The sequence below is a fragment of the Bos taurus genome, chromosome 29 (assembly GCF_002263795.3).
Source record: "Bos taurus isolate L1 Dominette 01449 registration number 42190680 breed Hereford chromosome 29, ARS-UCD2.0, whole genome shotgun sequence".
NCBI classification, from domain to species: Eukaryota; Metazoa; Chordata; class Mammalia; order Artiodactyla; family Bovidae; genus Bos; species Bos taurus.
In genome coordinates, this window is record NC_037356.1 from 46,579,872 (window position 1) to 46,587,934 (window position 8,063).

At 54.6% G+C, this 8,063-nt stretch overlaps 1 long non-coding RNA gene across 1 annotated transcript; it reads right to left on the minus strand.

The window, feature by feature from the left end:
* LOC104970116 (uncharacterized) lies at positions 1 to 7,816 on the minus strand. The gene is made up of 3 exons (XR_001495495.3): positions 7,557 to 7,816; positions 7,301 to 7,466; positions 1 to 2,576 (listed from the first exon to the last, which is right to left on the minus strand). It is a non-coding gene; the product is annotated as an uncharacterized lncRNA (long non-coding RNA).
* Positions 7,817 to 8,063: the final 247 nt, after the last annotated feature.

Genomic DNA, 8,063 nt, shown 5'->3' on the forward strand with positions numbered 1-8,063 from the left:
CCAGGCTCACCTCCAGTCCCAGCATCTGAATTTCCAGCGGAGCAGCTGGCAGAGGCTCTGCTGTCCAGCCTTGGTGGGCTGGAAGCCCCTTCCCAACCCATGGGGGGCCAGCCCGGAGCCCAGCAAACACCTCATGAGCTCTGTGGCTAGGCGGTTGCGAGGGTCTTGGGTGGGCTCCTTGTGCTGAGCACCGCGATGGCAGATGCCAAGCCTCAGGAGGAGCCGGGACCCCAGGCCTGGGCCACGGGGGGACCCTGCCATTGGGGCCTGGGAACTCTGGGACTCAGGCTGCGAATGGCCCCGAAGATCGACAAGGGGCAGGGCCTGCCCTCTGGCTCCCGGGGGACGGGATTGACGGTTGATCAGTGGGGGGCAGGCGGCCCCGGGCTGGGTATGCTGGGAACGGTGAGCCCCTGGCTCCCACCTCACCCCTCCTGCTCCTTCCAGGCCTGGTCGCTCAGTTTGGAGGGAAGGGCTGGGGCACCACAGTGACCCCAAGAAGATGGCCGCATTGCGGCAGGAGGTCAGCCCCAGGCATCCACCTGCCGGGGCTGGGACGAACACAGAAGGGGATGGGGGAGCCTCGGAACGGACCGTGTCTCCCTCAGGCTTCCCAGAGCCTCCGGCTCCCACTGCTGGACTTTCCATTGCCCATCCCCCAACCTGCTCCGGGGCATGTGCGGCTCATGGTGGCCTACACCCCCCAGTCCTCCCACAGGCCCCTCCCTGCCAGGCCCAGGACACCCCAGACTCCAGTCCCAGAAAAATTCCCATGTTCCTGACCCACACTGTCTTCCATACAGGCTCAAGACAGAGATGGGAAGGTGGTCCCAGAGGAGGGGTTGATCTTGGCCCAGCACACTTCCAAGGGGACACCTCTGTCCAGGTGAGAGTGTTGATGTTCAGTTGCTCAGTTGGTCCGATTGTTTGAGACCCCATGGACTGCAGCACAGCAGGCCTCCCTGTCCATCACCATCTCCCAGAGTGTGCTCAAACTCATGTCCATCAAGTCGGTGATGCCATCCTACCATCTCATCCTGTCATCCCCTTCTCCTCCTGCCTTCAATCTTCTAGCATCAGGGTCTTTTCCTATGAGTCAGCTCTTTGCATCAAATGGCCAAAGTATTGGCGCTTCAGCTTCAGCATCAGTCCTTCCAGTGAATATTCAGGGTTGGTTTCTTTTAGGATTGACTGGTTTGATCTCCTTGCAGTCCAAGGGACTTTCAAGAGTCTTCTCCAACACCACGGTTCAAAAGCATCAGTTCTTCAGTGCTCAGCCTTCTTTATGGTCCAACTCTCACATCTGTACATGACTACTGGGAAAATCATAGCTTTGACTAGACAGAGCTTTGTTGGCAAAATAATGTCTCTGCTTTTTAATATGCTCTCTAGGTTTGTCATGACTTTTCTTGCAAGGAGTAAGCGTCTTTTAATTTCATGGCTGCAGCCATCATCTGCTGTGATTTTGGAGCCCAAGAAAATCAAGTCTAACTCAATGAAACTATGAGGCAAAATTAGGAGCCCAGATAAACCAAGGATCTTTTCTCCTCCAGCCGCCTTTGCAGTGTGGGCTGCCGGAACTTGGTTTTCTTGGCCTGAATCTCAATTTGCTGAAGCTGGACGAGCCCTGGAGATGGTCCTGGCTAGTGTGTCTGGAGACCCCTCACCTGTGAGCAGTAGCAGCGGGAACTACGAGGGGGCCTCTAGGCCAGTACCTGCCTGGGTTTTCACTCCTGTCCTGTTGCCCACTGTGATAGAATCCCCAAGATGCGCAGGGCCTTCCAGGATACATCAGGTGAGTGTCAAGGCTGGCGATGTGTCTCCAGCCCAGGGCTCTCCCTCCAGCTTCTCCGGTTGGGAGGGAAAGTGGCTGCTGACTCGCCTCTGCCTGCAACGGGGCTGTTGGCACAGTAGAGGGGACACTGGCAGCATCTGGACCACAGGGCTGAGCCTCATCTTGGGCTGGGTGCCGGGTGTTTGAGAAAGTCTCTTGTGCAACTAGAGTTCGGTCAGCAGGGACCCATCCATCGCCTCACTCACCTAACTTTAAACCCATCTCTCTGTCCAGACTTCTGTCTTTCATTCCAGTCATCCAGACACACATCCACCATCCATTGGCTCATCCATCCATTCATTGCTTATTTATCCATCTATTCATCCATCTCTTGGCCCACTCATGCACAGGTTTATCCATCCATCCATTCATCCATTCAACCATCTATACATCCCTCTGTCTTCCCACCCTACTTATAAATGTGGCAGTCATCTATCCAACCATGTATCCATCTATCTAGCTGTCCCACTGTCCATCCACCTGATTCCTCGATCCAGTCGGATATCCATGAACAGATAATGCCGCACAAAGTCGCCATATTGGCCACAAAGCACAGAGTGACGTCATTTCTTGGACTGTACGACTCTCCCCACTCAGGTGAAAACCCTGAGGCGCCAGGGTCACATATATATTGGAAACTATTCTCAGTCAGACAGATGTTGGTTCAAACCCTAAGTCCATTGTCTCGTTAGCCGTGTGGTCTTGGGTCAGTCACTTGTCTCTCCGAGCCTCCGTTTTCTTCCTGTGTAAAACAAGAATATGAACTTTGAGATTGTTCTGGAAATTAAAGAAAAACATGTAAGATATTCTGTGCATAGCAGGTTTTTTTCTTGAATGTTGTTATTCAGTTGCTCAGTCGTTTCAGACTCTTTGCTACCCCATGGACTGCCGTACACTAAGCTTCCCTGTCCTTCACCATCTCCCAGAGCTTGCTCAAACTCACGTCCATTAAGTTGGTGATGCTCTCCAACCATCTCATCCTCTGTCGCCCCTCAATCTTTCCCAGCATCAAGGTCTTTCCCAATGAGTTGGCTCTTCACATCAGGTGGCCAAAGTATTGGAGCTTCAGCTTTAGCAACAGTCCTTCCAATGAGTATTCAGAGTTGATTTCTAAACATTCACTTCTCAGAGTTCTGGAGGCTGGGAAGCCCAAGATCACGGCGCTGGCGTCCAGTGTCTGGTGAGACCCTCCTGGATTTGTAGGCCGTCATCCTATTGTGTCCTCACAAAGTGGACAGCAGAGAGTGCAGAATGTTGTAGGTTCTTAATAAGAGTTTGTGTCCGGGAGGAATGACCGTCGCATCCAGGGCTGTGCCCAGGTCTTGTTCCTCTAGTCTCCCAACTCTTTGCCATCCTGTTCAGATGGCCATCTGTCTACCCAGTGAAGCTGAGTGGTGCCAACGGCAGGCAGGACTTTGGAGCCGTCGGGGGCCATCAGATGACTGCCACCTTGGTGTGACCTGGGCCTGTCCTGCAGCTTCCTGCCAGGGGAGCCCTGCCTCTCCTGGCCCAGGCTGACCGCTGCAACCCCAGCAGGCAGCTGAAGGTGTGTGGCCCGCACTCCTAGGACGTAGCTTCCCCCTGTCCCCTGCCGATGTGCCCCCACCCCAGTCCAGTGGCCAGGCATGGATGTGCAGCAGCAATCGAGCCAAAGGCCTCTGAGCTCATCTCTGCCCGCCCTACCAGGCAGGCCCGTGCCTGCCCCATGGAAGGTAAACACAGGAGTCTAGTTACGCAGTAACACGGCCAGTCTGCGTGGCGGTGTAGGTGGCTTACGTAGTGGCAGCGTGGTGCTTGGCAGCCCCCGGGCACCGCAGGAGAGGGAGGCCTCCTGCATGACAAGACTTGTACCCTGGGGCCGGCTCCTGGGGGTTGCTGGTTTGGCCCAGGAGCCCTGGATGGCCCCAGTGGCAGGGGTGTCAGGCCCAACGCCTCACCTGCCTGCAGGCTCCCTCCTCCCTGCGTAGCCCCTCCAGAGGCACACACATGCCTACGGGCTCGCCAGTGTCCAGCGGGCATCGCCATGGGCTCTCATGGGTCCTCCACTGTCCCCACTCTATGGACAGGGCTGCTGACCCTCAGGGAGGAGAGATGCTTGTTCAAGACAAGGGTTGGTCTGACTCAGCCATGCTGTAGCGCTGAGGCCCCTGCTCTGGGCTGCCTATGCTTGGCCTGGCCAGGCTTGGCTCGCTTGTCCCTGGGGTCTTCTCCAGCTCCCACCCTGGGAGCTCTGAGGCTGGCAGCCTCTGAGTCGAGTGAGGCAACCAGGCTATGAGGGACCCATCTTTCCCCCACCTCCCCTTGATATCACGGCTCTGCACCAGAGGTGCATCTGCTCTTTCCTCCTCTGCTTGGGGACCCCCTGGGTGCCCTGCCCAAGCCCACTCAGGCTGCTCTTCTGAGAACCCAGGTCTCCATGGCAAGGCTCCTGAGGCTCTGTGGACCTCAGACTCTTCTTCTGCCAAAGGGGAGAGTGATCCCGGAAATCGCTTGGCAGATTAGGCAAGAAAACATTATGAAGCTCCTTCCATGTCCCTCACGCGCAGAAAGGGTCCCGCACATAGAAGTGATAAGGTCACACTGCAGATGGACCCTGATGCATCTCAGAAGCTGACACTTTCGAGGGCAGTGGGTGTCCCCGCTTCTGTCTGGATCCCCTCCTGATGCAGGCCCAGTCCTGAGGAAGAGAAAAACCACTAGGGACTGAGGGGTGGATAGATGGATGGAAAATGGAAAGAGTAAACGGACACAAGACTTAATGGGAGGGAGGGAGAGGAGAGACGGAGAGAAAGCAGAGGTGGGAGGTGGTTAACCCCGCAGGCCTGGAGTCGGCCGGCGCAGAGCCCAGCTCTGTGACTGGCTGCAGACGGCACCTGTATGCGTCTCATTTCTATCTTTTTCACCTAGAAAAGGGCCTGTAACTGTGCCCACCCTGGAGCGCTGTTGCAAAGATGAAACAAAGCGATGAGATCATGCAGGGACCTATCTTAGTGTGAGAACGCCCCTGGAAAGGGACGCTTCCTCTCGGACACCGTGGCTCCAGTTCCCAGCGGGGCAGGTACCTGCACAGCCGTTCCTGTGCTGGGTGTGACCCGCCTTCTCCCACCTCGGATAAAAATCCCCTGGATCAGTGCCTCTCCCAGGTATGTCCCGATTATGTAATCTCCGCGGGGCAGCTACGCACCGGCGGCTCTTCCCTGACTCCTGTTTACTCTTTGGCTCAGGGAAGAGCTTCATTCAGAAGAAATTGCTATTGTTTCTCAGCCTTCCCATGGGAAAGTGGCGCTGGGGAGGAGCTCTGCGAGCTGGCACGGGAGGAGGGGGTGGTGGCAGGGGAGGAGGAGAGAAGGAAGCAGGCCCTGGCACAGCCTGGGGCTTTCTTGATACGCACACAGGGCTTACCGTTTACTTTGTCTCTTTAAAAACAAACGTCTCAAAGGATTTTTTGCATGACCTGGTTTTCTGATAAACCTGGAAAATGGTTAAGAAAAAGGCAGACCCTTATCTCACCCACTTCCCTAGTCATGACCTTTTATTCACTTCTTACCATGTTTTGTGGATTTATCATTCATTCATGAGTACATGCATGCATCTATCCACGCTTCCACCCACCCATACATCATCCATCCATCCATCATCCGTCATCCATCATCCATCCGTCATCCATCCTTGCATCCATCCATCCATCTGTCATCCATTATCCATCCATCCATCATTCATCTACCCATCCATCCATCTCTTCTTCAACCTCACAGGTTTGAGTTAGTGGGAGAAATACTGGACTTGAGTCTTGTGACCTGGTTTCCAATCTCAGCACAGCCATAGTGTTGAAGCAGAGTGCTCTGTGCAGAAAGCCAAGTTTGAACGTGATGCCTACCCAGGTCTGGGTCTCACATCTGTCATTTCTACTCCTGTCCTTGGCCAAACCCTTCGCCTCTGTGAGCTTCAGCTTCCTCATCTACGAAACAGAGCAATAATGGTACTTGTCTCCCTATTTTGCAGGCACGATAAGAAAGTATGCATGGGTTTTCCTGGAACCATGTGAGCCTTCCGCAGGAGGTACTCGCGTCCTGTGATTTGGGCAGGGGCTGCCAAGATGGGGCAAGAGCTGGCCCTGGTCCTTGGGGCTTCCTGGGCAGTGGAGCAGAAAGGGACGCAGCCAGCATTAGTGGGGCGGAAATGGAGGAGAATGGAAGAGGCCAGGACAAGCGAGGCGTGGTGGGGAAGGGTCTTGATGACCGTGGTGGCTAAGGAAGGGTTTTGAGCAGGGTGGAACATGATTGGATTAGTGTTTTGGAAGGACGCTCTTGGCTGCTGCATGGAGAATGGATTAGAAAGGGTCCCACAGGGACAGAAACCAGCCAGGAGACTGGCGGCAGCCTGGAGTAGACTGGGAGACTAAAGGATGGGTGGGGGGAGGGATGCGGTTAGAAAACTTCACAGGTGTTTTTTTCCTAAACGTGGGGGGACTTCCCCAGTGGTCCAAAGGTAAATTCTACCTTCCAATGCAGAAGACATGGGTTCGATTCCTGCTCAGGGAACTAAGATCCCACGTGCTGCAGAGCCACGAAGCCCACACATCACAACAGAGAAGCCAGCGTGCTGCAGCTGCTGAGCCCATGCTCCACAACCACAGAAGCCTGAGCACCACCGTGACGAGCCCATGTGCTGCAACAAGGACCCAGCGCAGCCAATCATAAAAATAATCAATGTGAAAACTACGCAGGCGCCAGAATTGACGACTTGGACCCCAGGTGACGTAGGTCATACCAGTTCCCTTGGTCGTTGGGTGACACGGTACTCGTATCTTACCTTCTAATCCCGTGTCCCTGGTAGACATTGCTAATCAATTACAGCTCTTCTTTTCTTAGAGCCTAACACCATGCTGCCCCAAATAGTAGCCACCAGCCACCGTAAAAGATGGCTATCATCGCGCACGTGTGTGCCTATTTGTGTTCATGACTCTGCGACCTCATGGACTGCAGCCCGCCAGGCTCCTCTGTCTGTGAGATTTCCCAGGCAAGAATACCGGAATGGGTTGCCATTTCCTTCTCCAGGGGATCTTCCCGACCCAGGGATTGAACCTGCATCTCCCGCATTGCAAGTGGATTGTTTTTTGACCACTGAGCCACCTGGGAAATCCTGGTAGACACTGCTAATCAGCTGTAGCTCTCCTTCCCCTAGGGCCCCAAACCATGTTGCCCCAAGTGGTAGCCACCAGCCACCATTCAAACATGGCTATTTAAATCTAAATTCAATCAAGTGAAATCAAATGAATGATTCTATTGCTGAAAGGCAGCAGTCACATCTCAAGAGCTCAATTCCTCCACGGGGCTAGCAACTCCCTGTTGGCCAGAGCAGACACAGAACATTTCTGTCATCGCAGACATCCTCTTGGACTCTGCTGGCCTCAGTCAGGCTACCGTAGCCCGTCCCTCATCGCTGGGAAGGACAGCAAACACTCACCTTCTTGGGCCAAGAAGGCGTGAGTTCTGCCAAACCTCACACTTGCCTGGGGTCACATCTCGCTGCAGCTTCTGTTTCCATCCGCATTTTACATACAGCAAGGTCATACATGAAAAAGCAAGGTCCTTCTGGGCTGACCCTTTTCAAGTTCACTTTCTGGTTGTCTCTTAAGGAAAAAAAAAAAAACAAACCCAGTAAAACCCTTGCATGCAGCCACACACGTAACCAGTGAGTGTCGTTTCTGCCCTGAGTTCACCTCATTCTCCAGCCTCCAGAGACCGGGTCCTTCTGTATTGCGTCTATTTTTAGTGCCTCTAGGTGAATGTCATTGCCGCCAGGGGCTGACATTTCATACTCTGGGAACCTTGACCCGCTGCTTTTCCGGTTGTGAGCTGAACCTGCTTTTTCATGCCCCAGAAGGAAAGAACAATGATCATTAATAATCAGCATCTTCTGGAAAATCGGAAACGGGGCCTCCGTGATCCGAGACTGCCCTTAACCCCAGCTGTGCTGCTGGCTGCAGCCACCACAGGGCTGACCTATCGACGGCGCCACGGCTGCCAGGGTTATGCCCTGGGGCCACCAGCCACGCCAGAGCAGGGACAGTGGGCTGGCCACATCACCGGGGGGAGGAGGAGGCTGAGGCCGAGTGATACAGACTTGGTGGAGAAAGCATTTCCAACCGTGTAGAGACCAGCGGTGGCCCACCCGCAGAGACCAGCACGGGGAACACCCGCTCAGGGCAAGGCGGGGCGGGGGCAGG